Source organism: Eptatretus burgeri, chromosome 16 (assembly GCF_056783735.1).
Source record: "Eptatretus burgeri isolate ZD-2024b chromosome 16, Ebu_testis_v1, whole genome shotgun sequence".
In the NCBI taxonomy this organism is placed as follows: domain Eukaryota; kingdom Metazoa; phylum Chordata; class Myxini; order Myxiniformes; family Myxinidae; genus Eptatretus; species Eptatretus burgeri.
Window position 1 is genome coordinate 55,866,676 of NC_140976.1, and position 17,418 is coordinate 55,884,093.

The window sequence follows — 17,418 nt, forward strand, 5'->3', positions numbered from 1 at the left end:
TTTTGTTGTGTTATAGATAACTTATACCAACGAATGCTGAACCTGTTGTCGGCCTACACAACCGATGCCCAACGATAGTCTAACTTAGGCATAGCGCGTTGCACGCATCGCCGACTATGTCGTGACGTAGCCTATTAAAAGGCTGACGCACAACGATTCGAATCGTAACTGCCATAGAAATGGAAGTGTCAACATCGCGGTCACACCTTGGCGATCTTGCCAGCGTATGCCGACCTAAGAAAAATGTGTCTAAAACGTTGGGGCACGTCAAATACGGTATGAGTAAGTTTGGTATACGTGAGTAGAACGCTAAAGTACGCTATCATACGTCGTCGTAGTAAGTAGAGTACGTCAAGAAATTTTAAACATGTTCAAAATTTTACGACGTACTCGGCGTATGACACACGTTCCGCATGCGATGGGGATAAGTTTTACACACGATATGTGGACGCTTACACACGTCCACAAAGGCTACTTATAAGCGACTCATAAGTCGAAACACGTCGCGGTAATGTCTTTTTTACGCGAAACTTATTTCTAACTTATGTTTGACGTGCTTTGAACCAATTCTTTACGTAGTCCCAACACACATCGACGTATGTAGACGTATTCCAATGACGTCTTCCGGTCGACAAAAAAAAAAAAATTAACGTGTTTCCAACTTACAACTGCCATATAAAGACGTGTTCCCAGCGGTTTTGGGAATTGGTATATAAAAATGCTGCTCATAAAAGGGGAACCCAACAGGGTTTTTGAGTCGATGTCCATGTCAGCAGTAACAGTATCAGTATCAGTATTAGTATTAGTACTAGGAGTAGTTTGTTCATGTTGGCAGTAGTAGGTGAGTGTGAGGGGGAGGGTGTGGGTTATGATGGATCGTCCTTGCGTTTAACGATTTAACGATTTAAATGATAAACTCAACGATTTAAATGGCTGCATCTCCACTATCGAAAGTAGACGCTTGCGCTCAACAATTGGATTTTTTTTACACTCAACGACTTTTAAACGGTACCACTCAGCTATTTTCATTGTTTACAATGAACGATTTAAATGGCTGTCACTCGCCTTTGTTTTTTGACGCTGGGGTTTGGAAATTTGAAGCGTTTCTTCTGAACGTGTTAAAACGCTCAAACTCGACTATTTTAAATAGACGCTGCCGATGGACAATTGGAATCATAGCCAAGCTAGACATCGAAGTGTGAACATCCTCGTCATGCCGAAGAAAAGTTTGAAGAATGCTGCAAATAAGTGTCCTGGCCGTGGCCGTGGACGCTGACGCAAGGACGATCCATTATACCGACGTCTTTCAGCCTATGACTAACTTAAAAGTAACGTCTGTCGATGTGTGGCAAGGATCGCGTAACGTGCCAACAACACGTTAATCATAGGTTAGAAATAAGTTTCGGGTACGCTAAACATTACCTCGGCGTGTCTCAACTTATGATTAACTTACAAGTAGCATGTGTTGACGTCTGTCAACGATCGCAGACCGTGCATACAACTTGTGGCCAGCGTCGCGGAACGTGTGAGTCATACGCCGGCATACGTCGGCATACGTCGTGAAATTTCAACCAAGAAAAAAATTGAGGACAACTAAAAAGTACAACGTTTAAAGCCAACGTACAACGACGTGTGGCAGTGTTTTTCAGCGTGCTCTCAATGTTATCAAAACTTACCCATAACGTATTCAACGTGTGCCAGCGTTTTAGAAACAAAATTCAAAAATCGGCATACGTTGGCTAAAACATCAAGGTGTGACCGGGCCTTTACTTTGCTTGGCTCTATAAACAAGCACTCCAACATTTGTCCGAAGACCTCTAATATTTGCAAGATTTATGCGCAAGTGGTGTTGTCGAAACATTCTCTTCATATTATTGGAATTCATTATGGTATAAAAGTGGTTTGGGGAAGAACTGGACTGCAGTGTCATCCATTGGACGAGGAACATGTCTTCCATGGCTTCAGCGACCCTGCGAAACCACCCTTTTCCCCACAGGTGTAGTTTTGTATTGGCCATTGGTTAATTACTAGCTCATCCGCTTTTTGATGGTTACCGTTGGCCAATACGAGCTCATCCGCCTCACATCAAGGGTTCCACTATCTCTCTCAGCTACTTGAGTAGCCAAAATTGGCCCAACCAAGATGGGTGTTTTTTTAGGAGACACCATCTCATCTCCTTACTGGATGGCCGTTGGTTCCCAAAGGGAGCTCATCGGCCCCTTTTTCAGGTGTTGTTTTTAGTCCTGGTAGGGTGTCACAGTCACTCACTGACAAGCCAGTGAGGGATGTCGGTTTCGTCGCCGAAAACCCGACCATGCAGCAGGTAGCACTGAATTACATATTACCAGTGGGTCTTCCAAAAAACTGACCTGACTTACAAACCTGACTGCAAATATTGTTACATCAGCATGCATACCCTTGTGCATGCGTGCATTTTGGGTCAGTTTATAACTACTATAGAGGAGGAACCACATGTCCCATGGATCTTATACCTCCTCTTCTCCACCTCCCATTATTTTATTTTATTTTATATTTGTCCTTAAAGAAGGGTATCCACCATGTCTTCGGGGCCTGCAGAATGAGACCTGCTGGGTTTGGGTTTGTTTGATTCAGCGAGAATGCAATGGCCCACCCCAATAAAATGAGAGAGACAGAGAGACAGAGAGACAGAGAGACAGAGAGACAGAGAGACAGAGAGACAGAGAGAGAGAGAGAGAGAGAGAGAGAGAGAGAGAGAGAGAGAGAGAGAGAGAGAGAGAGAGAGAAAAAGATATATATATATATATATATATATATATATATATATATATATATATATATATATATATATATATATATATATATATAATACATGTATATATATATATATATATATATATATATATATATATATATATATATATATATATATATATATATTTGTCCACCTGCCGGAAAGTTCTCCCAGAGACACCATGCCAAGTGTGGGCTTGTAATGTGATGAGATGAATGTTGATGTGGATGTTTCCTTGAGAAGGTGAAATTGTTGATGTCTGGTGTGTAGACTTCAAAGCCGAGATGGTTTTAATTGTTATTGTTGATGTGCTTCTGCTGTTGTTGTTGACATTTTAATGGTCATTGTTGACGTGTTAATTATTGACGTGCTACAGAAGTGCTGCTGGGAGAACAATTTTTGAAAAATGTGTGATATTGTGAGCCGCCACAGTCACTGACTCCATGAAATCCTGTTGCACGTGATAGTGACAGACAGTTGTCCATATGATAACAGGTTTTTCCAGGTGAAGGCCAACTCTTTATTTTGTTTGTCCTTGGTCGTCATTTGTTGTCTTGGCAAATGCTAGTCGAATTTTGAACTGTTGAAGATGTTGCTGAAATGGTACAATCGTAATTTTTGGAAATGTCGCAGAGATGATGTAACTGCACAACAAATGACTTGTTAAACGAAACTTACTGAAAAAATATTTGTCAAATGAATGCACAATGTACAATTAATAGTTATGAATTTTGTTGTTTTACATCAGAATATTTGTCAAAAGGTCAGCACTCAGGCAGTTATAGTAAATGATTTGTTTGCATGAGTAAAACAGATGCTGATGTCAGAAGATGGTGAGGAGCAGGATCACTTTTTCTGTTAGAAATGAAGACGACGAAAAAAAACAGACCAAGAACAACAACAAAGGATATATAGATTTGGGTGCCCACTCATAAATAAGCAAAATCGTAAATACATGTATCTTGTCCTGTACATGTATGAAAAATAGTTGTGCAGCATTTACGTGATGGATTTACGTTCAGACTTCTCTATTCCACGCTATGTGTGCGGTATGCATCATGATACTCACTCAGCTCACTGAAAGTGGCTGTGTTTAATACTTTTTATTTCAATTTGATGAACAATTGCAAATTTTTATTGTAATGTTCACCTTCCTTGTAGTCTGGTGTTGGCTTTGTGGTTAAGGTGGTGGCTTAGGATCCTAGGGTCCTGAGTTTGAGCCCTGTTGGCTGCTGAATTAACACAAGTGGGTTGACTCAACCTGTCATCCTTCTGAGGTCGGTGAAATGCGCACCAGTGTACTGCTAATGGGGCACTGCATCAGTGGCACAGCCGTGCCCCTAACCAATGATGCAACCAGCAGCCAAAAAGGCTGTACACAATGGAAACCTTCCTTGTGTGAAATAATTTTGCACACCAATTTTTGAGCAAATACAGTTGTGCAGTCTATGCTCTATGACAAGATGACGTGGCTCAGGAGCTGTGAATTATTTTAGTATTGTAGATTGTTCCTGAGTTATTATCAACTGGCAGGGAGCCACAAAACATATGCTCAATGTAAAAAGTGACTTCAAGTTCTCAACTTCGATCAATTTTTGGTAAACGTCGGCTAGTGCATGCAGACATGAAAGTCGTGTGACCATTCACGCATTTTCCAGAAAAACCAACCAATTCGATTGCTCTAATTCACCTGAGGCATGGCTATCTGGCCTAACTGGTCTCTTTAGCCACAGACATGTTACAGTACCTTGAAAGTCATAAAGTTACCTGTAACATTTAGTTACTTTTTTGATATTGTTGGTATCTCATGCCAAGCAGGAGTGGAATGTATCACAGCTGATAATGTACTTTTGGATAGGTTTGACTCAATCACACAATACTGCCCAAAACAGTCCTCATTTGGTTGGCCAGGTTGCTGGCAAATGAAGGATGGGAAGCATGTATTTAATTACACTCCACATTCATTAATGTTTTGACACGTTAATGCCATGTGCAATTGATTTGTGTTAAATCGATGCTTTCTTTCAGAATCTCTCTTCCTCTTAAGCTCCTGTGACCTCTGTGCACCCCCTCTCCCTGACACTCACTCCTCCCTAACCCCCTTTTTTTACAATTCTAATATTGATAGCAGATTGATTTATGGTTAGATTATTAAGTGCTTTATGCCAAGAAAGCCTTCCATAAGGGTCTTAGGGTCTTAAGGTCTCATCAGAAAGCGAATTATCAATAGTGTGGCAAAATGAAAAATTGCACTTTTCTTTCAATTTATCCGAGACAGAAAAAACAAAACTTATCATCCAAATATCTGTCTTAAATAGCTGTCGGCTGATAGATTGCGACTTTCTCCCTGCCACCCTGTTATTGCTGATTTGATTGGGTTTTTGATGAAACGGCACCGTGCACTTTGCACGCTCTAATACTGCTTTTATTGCTATTTATCGCCACCATTTCCAAGCTCTGCTCCAAATCAAATGTGGAGGTGTGAACCCACATAAGCTTTGGGTATCCACAGACCACTGCGGCTGTTGAGGGACCGTTGATATTACCATCTCTGCTTTATATCTTTTAATACCCATGCCTTTCTGTCTGACTCGGCCTCAGTGCCATTAATGAATTAACAGAGTTAATTTTGCAAAGCAAAAAAACCAAAAATAAATCATTGCCAAGTAATTTTACTTTTTTATGTCTGCATCATTCATGTTCAACCTTGCTGTCTGCATCTTTATTTATATTATTACTTCCTTCACCAAATGTGGACGGAGGTTATGTTTTCACCAGTTTGTCGATGTGTTTGTTTGTCTGTGAGCATGGTATCTCAAAAATTTATGGACGGATTCCGACGAAACTTGGTAGACAGTTTGGGTGTTTGACAAAGATGTATTGAATCAATTTTGGTGAAGATCTAGATACGGATCTGGATACTAGAATTTTAAAAGTAATTCTTCAGAATTGAGAAATTGGGCTAAAATGATGTATAGCACAATATTTCAAAAAGTTGTGGATGAGTTGTGACCAAACTTGGTGAATGAGTTGGGAAGGTGACACGAACAAGCTGGTTAGATTTTTGTCAGGTTGAGATGCAGATCTGACCTATCAGAGGGATACAAAACGTAAACTGTTCAGCTTGGTAGAGGTATGCGCTCAACCGAGCGCCATTCTTTTCTCCAAAATTAATTCCTGCTGTTCTTTTAGCTATTCTAGATCCAACCTGATCACCTCTGTGTGATGGATGAATAGCTATCAACCCCCTTACATTAACCCCTAGTTTCATCCATAGACTGAAGTCTCATGAATGACATCAACACATGAACCAAACTTCTCCAAGTCATCATCAACTCATTGGATAAGCAATGATGAACAATTCCAGTCAACACTTGTTATTTATTTTTAATTTTAATTTCTATGTCACTGAAAGGAGGTATTGTGGATAGGGAGGTGTGCAAGTGTGCAAGATTCACAAAGTGGAATGGTTTGTGACCTTGTGGCATCACAATGAAGGAAGCGCTCTCACGAATGACTCGTTCCTCAAAGCAATGGCTGCATTTATCATCTTGTTGAACATGAGTTTCCTTTGTGGTCTTTTTTTACCACTATTACCTGTAAACCACAAATTTGTAATAAAAATGTCAGATATAAGTGCATCCTGAGAATCAGGAATGAAGGTGCTTATAGAATCATTTAACAAGCCCCAGATGTCGAGTTTTAGTGCAAATCAGGTTTAATCCACCAACAACAAGTTATTTCCACTCAAGCAAGACATGACACAGCCCAATCCACTTTTCAAAATCCTTATCATTGTGAAGAACCTAAGTCAGGATTTGACCATCACAAATGGATTGGCACAAATTAAAAGAAGCTCGCGTGCTTCACCCATATACTTCGGTAAAACTTGCGGAAAACCTTGGTACCTTGGAAAAAAACAATCTTGTTCTTCAATATTTATGTTGCTTCTGGTGGACTCAAAACCACCCTGGACCTTTTGAGTTTGCCTCATTAACAGGTAGAACTGTAAGGGCCTCTCGTAGCCAGCATGTGGCCATCAACAGAATCCTTTTATCTCCTCTCCTTGTTAAGGCTGGAGTGTCTCGAAGCAGTTCTGGGCCCTATCCTATTCCTAATCTTCATCAATAATCTCTCTGACTCTCTGGACAATCCTCCTTATGTCTTTACTGATGACTCCACTCACTGCCATGACATCCCTCATCCTTCAGAAAGACAGGCAGCAGCCTCTTCCCTCTCTTCAGACCTTTACAAAATCACAAACTGCTCAAACACTTGAACATGTCTTTTAAACCTGAGAAATCCCACACACTAAAACTTCCTCCCCAAAAGGACCAGATGGCAAACCATCCCATCTACTTTATTAACAACCCTCTCAAAGATGTTTAGTCACTCAAGCCCTTGAGTCTCACTATCAGACATGATCTGTCTTTGGTAAACAATAATTAAAAGGTGGCCTCCAAAGCTCGTCAACGATTGGGCATCCTCCATCATGCAAAGTTCTTTCTTGACGCACCTGAACTCCAAACATATGCTCGTCAACGATTGGTCATCCTCCATCATGCAAAGTTCTTTCTTGACGCACCTGAACTCCTATCCACCGACAAGGCCATCATTCACAGCTTGATAGAATACTGCTCTTCCCTCTGGGCTGGCATCCCTCCCTCAAACCTTGCTCAGCTTGACGCCATGGAAACTGAGGCCTTCAAGATCATTGGAATCTCCCTTGATGAAGGTGACTGCATGTGCCTATCACTTTGCCATCGCTGAAAGGTCAGTGGTCTCTGCCTTATTCTGCCTCCTTTCTGGTCTTGCACCCTCTCCGTGCTTTGTACCCCCTCCCCCCTCCGCCCCAGGTATCTGCAGGATGCACGTGGTCCACGATCAACCCCCTTCCAGTGAAACTCCCAAAATCCAGAATGATTGCTCACCTCTACTTATTTCTTCCTCTTTTTTTTCCTGCCTGTGGAACCAATTCCACATTCTCTTCAATCTCATTCATCCCTTCAGGTCTTCAAGACAGCTATTCACCACCACCTCAGAGCATGCCTCATCCAAAACCAGAATTTTTTCTCCACCTATGACTACACCCCCTCTCCCCCCCACTCCACCCCCAAAATTTTGCTTCTGTCTCCATCTTATCCACCAATAACCTCCTGCATTCTCCACTATCCCTCAAGCTCATCCACATCCATTGTTGTCCATCTACATATATTTTCACTCTGCCCTACTGTTGGCATTTCCCCCTTCTCTTTCTGCTGTTCCTTTTGTTATGTTGTGTCCTGATCCATTCTCTGTTGTCGCTCTTCCACGAGCCTTGACTGCATAAAAAAAAAAAACTAGAAGGGCACTTGTTAGAGTGCATGTACCTCCACCACGCAATCCATGAGAACATATCGGGCCCATTACATTTTTGAATTATCATGCTATACATGTATATCGTTTTTGGCCCTGTCTCTCAATAGTGAAGAATCACTTTCAATATTATGTAATTCTCGTTTCCACATTCGGATACAGATCTTTACCAAAATCGAATCAATTCGTCCTTGCCACACACCCAACGCGTCCACCAAGTTTCATCCAAATCCTTGCACAACTTTTTGAGATATATTGTTATATATCGGTTTCGCCCTCTCTCTCAATGGTAAAGAATCACTAAAAAAAAATTCTAGTAGGCGAATCCAGATGCGGATCTTCACCAAAATCTAATCTGTTTGTCCTTGTCACGCACTGAACCTGTCCAAAGTTTCATCCGGATCAGTCCACAACTTTTTGCGATATCCTGCACACAAACAATCAAACAAACAAACAGCCAGAAAGGGGTGAAAACATAACCTCCTTCACCTTCGGTGATCGAGGTAATAAAATCGAAATCTATTTTGAACGTGTTTGGAAGTCACATACTTGGATTCATCATGTTACCATGGAATATACAGACGGGAGGTTAGAGAGGATATTGGAAGCTCCCCCCCCAATCCTCCTTGGATGAGGCTTCCCTCCTCCTTGTGACTGTCATACGTATGCCCCCATGGCGATGGAGTCGCTCACATGTCACAATCTCATCAAAACATGTGCTGTAGTCGCACACTAGGATTCACCATATTCCCATGGAATGTGAAAGGGGGGACGCTTTTTTTTTTTTTTTTTTTTTTTTTTTTTGTATACCTTGGTCGAGGCTCGTATGAGAGCTAACACACAACTCACAGCAAGGAGGCATGAGACAAGAGGGGCGGGAGTGGAAGGGACAAAACAGTGGGGAACAGACACATTAGGTGAACTGTGGAAGGGAGAGGGATGGGGATGGGACGGGGAACATGGCGAAGAAAAGATGGACATTTCAGGGACTTTCAGGAAGGAAAGTAGGAGAAATGAAGGAAGTGGGCTTGGGTGGATTATCGGGGGTAGAAAAGATCGAGGATTTGGATGGGGGAAGATAAGAGGTGGTGGTGAACAGCTGTTTTGAAAGCCTGGAGGGAAGAATGGGAAAGAATAGAGTGAGGAAGTTTATTCGTTAGAGGAAAAAAGAGGAATGAAAGAGTGAAGATGAGCAGTGATTCGTGATTTTGGTAGTTTTACCATAAGGGGGTTGTTGGCGGACCTTGAGCGCCCTGCGGAAATGTGGTGGGGACAAATCGCAGAGAGAGCAGGGGGGGCAAGGCTGGAGAGGAGTCGGTAGAAGACAGAAAGACCACCGACCAACCTGCGGTGATTGAGTGAGAGGCCCAAAGACTCAGCTTCATTGCGGGAGATGCCGATGATCTTAAATGCCCTGGTTTCGACAGCGTGAAGCCGAGAAAGGTGGGAGGCAGGAGCAGCAGCCCAGAGGGGAGAGCAGTACTCCATCAGGCTACGGACAAAAGCTTTGTAAGTGGTCAGGAGCTCAAGAGGGCCGAGGAAGGACTTTGCACGACGGAGGATTCCCAGTCGGCGACTGGCTTTTGAGGCGAGGTTGGAAATGTGACTTTCCCAGGAAAGGTCATGGCAGATAGTGAGACCTAGAAGCTTGAAAGAAAAGACTTCTTCCAGAGGATTGTTGAGAAAGTGGATGGGGGGGTTTTGTAAACGGTCCTTTCGAAGAGACATAGTGAGAGTGTGAGATTTGTCTGGATTGAAAGACATGTTCCACGTGTTGGACCAGTTTGTGATTTTATCCAGATCTGCAGTGAGCGAAGAAGCTGCTGCTTGCCGGTCTGAGGGATGACAGATGGTACGGCAGAGGGTGGAGTCATCGGCAAAGAGAAATAGAGGATTTTCCAGAGAGTCCGAGAGATCATTGATGAAAACCAGAAAAAGAACAGGACCCAGAACGCTACCTTGAGGAACTCCAGCCTGCACAGGAAGAGGGGATGAGAGAACTCCATTTAGGGCCACACGTTGACTGCGACAGGAGAGGAAGTCTGCGAGCCATGAGTGGAGATGGCCTTGAATACCATGAGAAAGCTTATAAAGGACAATGGGGAATGATTAAAATTGCTAATCAGAGGGGAAGGAGATAGACATGGTTTTTGAGGAGGGGGGCTAGGGTAACAAAAAGCTGCCAAGACATCCGATCCTCGTCATTGCTAATTCGAATTACAAAACACATACAGTATCTAACATTCATTACAAGATCACTCATTAATACTTTAACTCCCCATTAACCTCCCCCCCCCCCCCCCCCCCGCGCATCATTTTTGGAACAATACATAATTGTATATTTAAAAATTAAAATATCATCATGTCTTCGCCTCTTGTATTTCAATTGCAGAACTGTTGCAAATGTATCATTTATCCCCACATATCATGTGACATCGTTCGACTTTCATACAATAATCATGTATATTCACACAATGCAAATCCACTCTCTAATGTAAGCCCACACAATGATCACTCAATTTGCTGCACAATTAGTGCACAAATGTATTCCCTGTACACTTGGATTTGTTAAAGTACATGAAAATTAATACTAATCTAGACTTTAAGGGCAATAAATCCAGCTATGAGCATTAGTACGGTTCATTAAAGTCCATTCATTTGTTTCCTTGTCAATAATATTATTTGTACGAGTGTGTGCACCCTTTATTTATTTATTTAATTTTCCGTGTTGTTTTAACCTACTCAAAAAGGCAGTTGTAAATCCTTTCGGTTCTGAGATGATGCCCCACTGAATATTTGTTGGCCAATTGATCAGGTTATTGGGAACATCTCTGTGGCATGACATCCACCAACTTTTTTTTCTCTCCTTGTTTTATAGTTTCACACTCTGGAGTTTGTCAATAGTGATGTGTAATGTAACTGTTGAACATCAAATTTTCTTTGGTTGATCTCTGAATGCCATTGGTCTTCAACAATTTTCTTTAGTTACTTTAACTACAGACCTATCAATTCCAGATCTATCAACTACAGACCTATCAGCTTACTTTCCCCTTCACTACATATCAGCTTACTTCCAATCAGTAAGGCCATGGAATCCATCATCGCAGTTGACATAAAATCATTCATCTTCTCTGATGACATCTCCAATCATCAATACAGATTCAGACCAAGTCACTCCACTTTGGATATGCTGCTTCTACTCTTCCAACAATGGATGGAGGCCCTCAATGTCAGACATGAGATCAGGGCCGTCGCTCTACACATGTCTCAAGCATTCGATATAGTGTGGCATCCCACCTTGTTCTTCAAACTCTCTCGCTATGGCATTTTAGGCCAAGTTCACACAAGGCTTACTGACTTCCTCCACTCTCGTAGCCAATGTGTTACTCTCAATGGAATCCTTTCAACTCAATCCTTCCCCAACACCCCTCACACACAAACATTCCCCTGCACCCAACACACAAATATTCTACTGCAACCCACACACAAACATTCCACCTCACCCCGACTAATCACCCCCAACCCCCAAGACCTCACCATTCCCCTAAAAATCTGCCCTCATCCTGCACCCTCCCAATGCCTCCCCCCTATCTCTAAATGTGTGGACCTCAAACTTCCGAGGTCTCTGCTCCAACATAAACCAGATATCATCTGTTTAACAGAATCTTTCCTCCCACAGGATATCGCTGATGCCTTACTGCCTCTCCCCGGTTATTGTCTCTTTGGATGATAAGCCTGAAACGTGCCCCAGTGGCGGAGTTGCACTTTACATCAATAACTCAATTTCTGACAGTCCATGTACTGATCTTACACCTCCCAACTCCCAGCAGTACCAATGGCTGTGACTTCCCCTCCACCCCCACATCTTGTTAATCTGTACATTGTACAGTCCAAACAGTGACGACTCTATTTACATCTCTCTCTCTCTCTCTCTCTCTCTCTCTCTCTCTCTCTCTCTCTCTCTCTCTCTCTCTCTCTCTCTCTCTCTCTCTCTCTCTCTCTCTCCCTCTCTCTGTATCTCTGTCTGTCTGTCTGTCTGTCTCTCTCTTGGCCAACATGGATAAACTTTTAAACACTCATCCCAACTCTCTCTTCCTCAAAGTGGCAATTTCAATTGTCACCAAGCAACTTGGCGAGGTGTTGATACCTCTCTCACCAGCCATGATGCTTCAGCAAAGGACTTCTGTGACTCCATGGCACTGACTCAATCTGTGAACTTTCCAACCCGGATTTCTCCCAATGGCATATCCTCCCTTCTTGACTTAGTAATGACTAACTTCCCTACAAATGTCTCTTGCTCTTCCTCTGCGCCAATTGGTTCATATGATCATATGCTTGTGAAAGTCAACATCTCTGGCTAATTTCAAAGAGCTGCCTCAATGCTGCTGAGTCTGGCATTTCAATCAAGCAGATTGCCAGGGACTGCAATCAGTCATCTCTCTTCAGGATTGGTCCCCCATATCAACTGCCCCTGATGTTAACTCATCCTTGGAATTACTCCACAGAAACCTGCTCTGTCTCTCTGTCTCTGTCTCCCAACCCCCAGGAGTCTCTGTCTCTTTCTCTCTGTCTCTCTGTCTCTCTGTTGGGTCATCGCTAGACTACCCTTAGTCTCAGGTTTTCTGTCTGTCTGTATGTCTGTCTGTCTTTGTTTGTATGTAATGGACAGCTCTGGAGGCCAGAGGAGTCAACCAATTTTGATGAAACTTGACTGGTAGGTTCATGCCAGGATCTAGTTGTATGCTTTTGAGCACCGTTGCTATGGACTCCACCGTTGCCGAGCAACGGGACTTTGAAAATTTTGAAAAAATCCGAAAAATATTTATATATTTTTTTTTCCAAAATAAAAAATCGGCTTCCGTGCTTTTATGCGCACTATAATCAACCTCTTTGTCAAAAATTTTCAGCCCGATCCATCAAAAACTGTATGACTAGTATGCAATTATATTACTATATGCTTTCACCCCAACGTTCACCTTGGGATTCCCTAACGTAGGGTTAGGGAATCGAACACAAATGATGAATGGACAGTTGCTCATCATGTTCCTAGATGGAACAACAAACGGCAAAAATGCCATCTGATGTGTTCTCTTATCTACATATTTCAAATTCGCCTTAGTCGAGCGACCACCCACGTCGCCTACCGACTTGTCTCTCTGTCTTTCTGTCTCTCTCATGCACAGATTCATCCCATCTCGTCTTCAATTTTCCTACCCCTCTTACTGCCCACTAAATCCTGCATTGAGACAGTTGCTCTGAAACAACTTATCTTCTCTTCCTGGAAGGTAAATCTGACCGAAGACAATCTCGGTGTGTGTCCAAAAAAATCGACAAAAAGCCTGCAACAAGTGTGTGTTCACTTTCAGGAGAGCCAAAAAAACATATCTGTACAACCTCAAAAATGAAATTGCTTGTTTTATAGACTACAGCCAGCTAGCAAGTTTGCAGTTTAAGTCACCACAGATGAGGAACCACAAGTTTGGATTGATGTTTGCATTCAATCCCTGTTAATGGAAATATAAGTATACTGGGTGTTTATAAAGTCATTGTGCAACTTGAAGCTTTAATGACTTTGAATGTACACATGATAGAAGCAAATTGGAAACAACAAATTAAAGCAATTTATCCATGTCAACTGATCCGCTTCTCTGGGAAGACGTCATTGAAGAACTGTTGCACATTCAAAGCATCATGGCAAGTTTCTCAGTCTTGCTGGAATAAGGTGCAATGTGAAAGATTCAATTGTTATAGTTGAGGGACAAATAAATTCTGCAACTTTGCAAAGTAGCGTTCACCATTGACTGTTGCTTCTTCAAAAAAGAAGTAATCAATGATGACTGACTTCCTGGGAGCGCACCAGACATTGATGTTTGTAAAATCTCGTTCATGGTTTTTTTTTTTTTTTAAATACACAATGTCAAGGATCGTATAAGAGCTAACACACAGAACGTATAACAAGGAGAGCAGGAGACAAGAGGGACGGGAGAGGGAAGCACAAAACAGTGGGGAATAAAAGTGAGATCTGTGGAAGGGAGAGGGATGGGGCAGGGTACACAGGAAAAAAAGATGGACACTACAGGTACTTTCAGGAAAGAAAGCGGGGAATATGAAGGAGGTGGGTTTGGGGTGGATTAACGGGAGAAGAAAAGATCATGGTTTTGGATGGGGAGAGATGGTGGTGAACAGCTATTTTGAAGACCTGGAGGGAAGAATGACATTGAAGAGTGTGTGGGAGTTTGTTCCAAAGGCAGGGATAAAGAGGAATGAAAGAATGAAGGTGAGCAGTGATTCTTGATTTTGGTAGTTTAACCAGAAGGGGGTTGGTTGCTGGCGGACTTTGAGTGTCCTGCGGAAATATGGGCAGTACAGATAGCAGACAGATTGGGGTGGGGGGGGGACCGGAGAGGAGACGATACAAGACAGAATGTCCTCTGACCTGCCTGGAGAGAGAGAGACAGAGACAGAGACAGAGACAGAGACAGAGACAGAGACAGAGACAGAGACAGAGACAGAGACAGAGACAGAGACAGACGCAAAGACTCAAAGACTCAGCCTCTTCGCAGGAGATACCAATGATCTTAAAGGCCTTGGTTTCCACAGCATGAAGCCGAGAAAGGTGAGAGGTGGGAGCACCAGCTCAGAGGGGAAAGCATTACACCATCAGGCTGTGGATGAAAGTTTGTACGTGCCAGGAGCTCAGGTGTGCCAAGGAAGGACTTTGCATGACAGAGGATGCCCAATCGGCGACTGGCTTTGGAGATGTGGCATTCCCAGGAAAGATGAAGATTTAATGAGGTTTCTCTGTTCCACAAATGCAGCAATCGTGGCGGTTGGCTTTGCCCCGATGTGGAATTTCACCTCATCAGAAAATGTCTACTCATCAACATATCCAGGGGGATTGTCGATTTAACAAGAAAAACTAACACAGCATTAACATTAATACGAGGAATAGGCGTCCACAACCATCCTTGACCATGTTGTGTAATGTCGGCTGCGGCCATCACTTTTTTTTTTTTGCTGTCCTCACTTTTTCACCTTTATTAGCCCATCCCCCATGCACCATGCTTGGTGTTGACTTAATGGTTACGGTGGTGGGCTTTGGATCCGGGGGTCTTGAGTTCAAATCCCGCTCAGCTGTTGAATTAATACCAGCTGTGGTTAAGTCGGCATGTCAACCTTCCGAGGTCAGCAAAATGAGTGCCAGCATGTTGGTAGACTGTCGGAGTGGTGACCCATCCAGGATTGTACTCAACATCCAAGGAGACTGCTTAAGCAGCACCAACGCTCTGCACAGAGTATGGTCCCAATATCCTCCTCCATGCATCGGAAGATGTGGTTTTGCAATCACTTCTGTGTTTCTGTCTGTATGTGTCTGTCCGGGCCTTAACTTTTTTACCCTTTGAGCTTTTGCCATCACATTTGCAACAAACCTTTATTATGAGAATATGGAGAAGACAAATTAATAATTTGGTCAAAAGATCAAAAGGTCAAAGGTCAGTGTCACATAAAATCAATTTTCATTATTATTATTATTCTTCAATACTTTTTTGGACTTTTTTTGCTCTGTTCTTTTAACATTTCTTTTTCTTCTCAGCATCCATTTGCATCCATTAGGTTCGGAGCGACTCCCCCCATGGAGAATATTTTCATGATAATTGTGACATCATCGGTCACGTGGAATGGCAGCCAGCTTGGTTTAAACACACAAAACAAAATTATATATTTGAAACCGCTGATCGGAAAAATTTGAAACTTTGCACATCTCATTCTACTCCCAATGGGGAATAAGGGATTGTAAGGATTTTGTCATCGGTGAAGTCGTAGACCAGCCATAAATGTTTTAATTGAAATCCTTGTTTACAATCGAGATTCAGTGTGTATTTCCAGGCCATAACATTTTTATCAATTGAGCTTTTGTCAAATCTTCCACAAACCTTTATTATGAGATTGTGGAGAACACAAATGAATAATACTTTTTTTAACTGTCGTTTTCAGAAAGTTTAGTTTGAGTACAAAACGGACTTGGACAAGCTTTGCATTTTGAGATGCTTTCCTATTCACTTTAAAATTCATTTTCTCGCCAACAGCTTGAGCGATTGACATGAAGCGTTCAAAACAGGGGTGTCTACCAATGGAAAAATCTGCGAACAAAGTTACATGATGATTGGATGAAAAATGTGGCCAGCGTTCCAAAAAATCCGTTTTCTGTAGGCATGTGTTGCAGGGTGTATCACGTACCAAGAATAAATGGCCTCAACTGAATGAACAAGACTTTATGAATTGTGCCTTTATTTTCGGTTTACAGTTTGCTTCGATAATGTGTACATCAAACGTTATTAAAGTTTCAACTTGCACAAAAAACTTTATAATGACCCCACGTATGGACTCCTCATCATTGGGTGGACGATACACCATGCAGACAATTTTAGTGGATGGAAGAAAAGGAGAGAATAAAGGAATGAAGTGAGAGCTTCTTTCCTAATATCCTCAGAAGTACATGGTCTACGCAAGGTCTTTACGAAGCCAAGACAAACACACGTGAAATCGATGAAACGGGACTAAGTGCATTTGCACAAACAGAAATGGGAACAGATTTTTAATGTGATTAACAGTACAGGTGACAAAGAACAACTGTTGGACGAGACAGAGTGGTAAACTAAGCTTTCGGAGGCAATATCACAAGCCTGATAAAACCACGTGCTCTCACAAAGAAAGCTTGCTGAGATTACACCTAATATTGCACTTTCTGGTGCCTTCCTTCAAAAAAATCAATTGCTCAAATAAATGTGTGGAGAAAATCCGAAATTTAGAATCAACCTGCCGTAACCACTCCATGATTGCAGTCAAAAGTGATTTTGGCTTCATCTCTACATTTGTTTGTCTTTTAGTCTGTCTTTATCGATCATTTTTGTTTCATCACGTATAAACTAGTTCTTTGACCAGTTCTTTGCTTTGACTACGTTGTGTAAGAAAGCGTTGGTGGCAACGGCTTGTTGATTTAAGCCCTTGTAATATCTACTTTCCTATTTTGTGTAAGAATATGATTGGTTCTCAATACATTTGTGCGTTTTGATGCCGAACTCTCCAAATTTTTTCTCTCTCGTTTGTCTTGCTTTTAATCTCAACTCACATTCTGTTGTTGAAGATCTCACAATGTATTTGTGCGTGATTCACAATGTGTTTTTATCGCTTACTTTTTTTTTTCTAATCTTTAAGAAAAAATTGCCATATCAGTAGAAGGCAGAAGAGCATTGATATTCCATCCACGATGATCAGCGACTGAAGCATTT

At 42.1% G+C, this 17,418-nt stretch overlaps 1 protein-coding gene across 6 annotated transcripts in view; it reads left to right on the plus strand.

Annotated features, from left to right (window-relative positions):
• The window catches only part of LOC147011108 (protocadherin-9-like), a 474,017-nt gene that overhangs the window by 124,459 nt on the left and 332,140 nt on the right, over positions 1–17,418 (plus strand). The window lies entirely within an intron of this gene.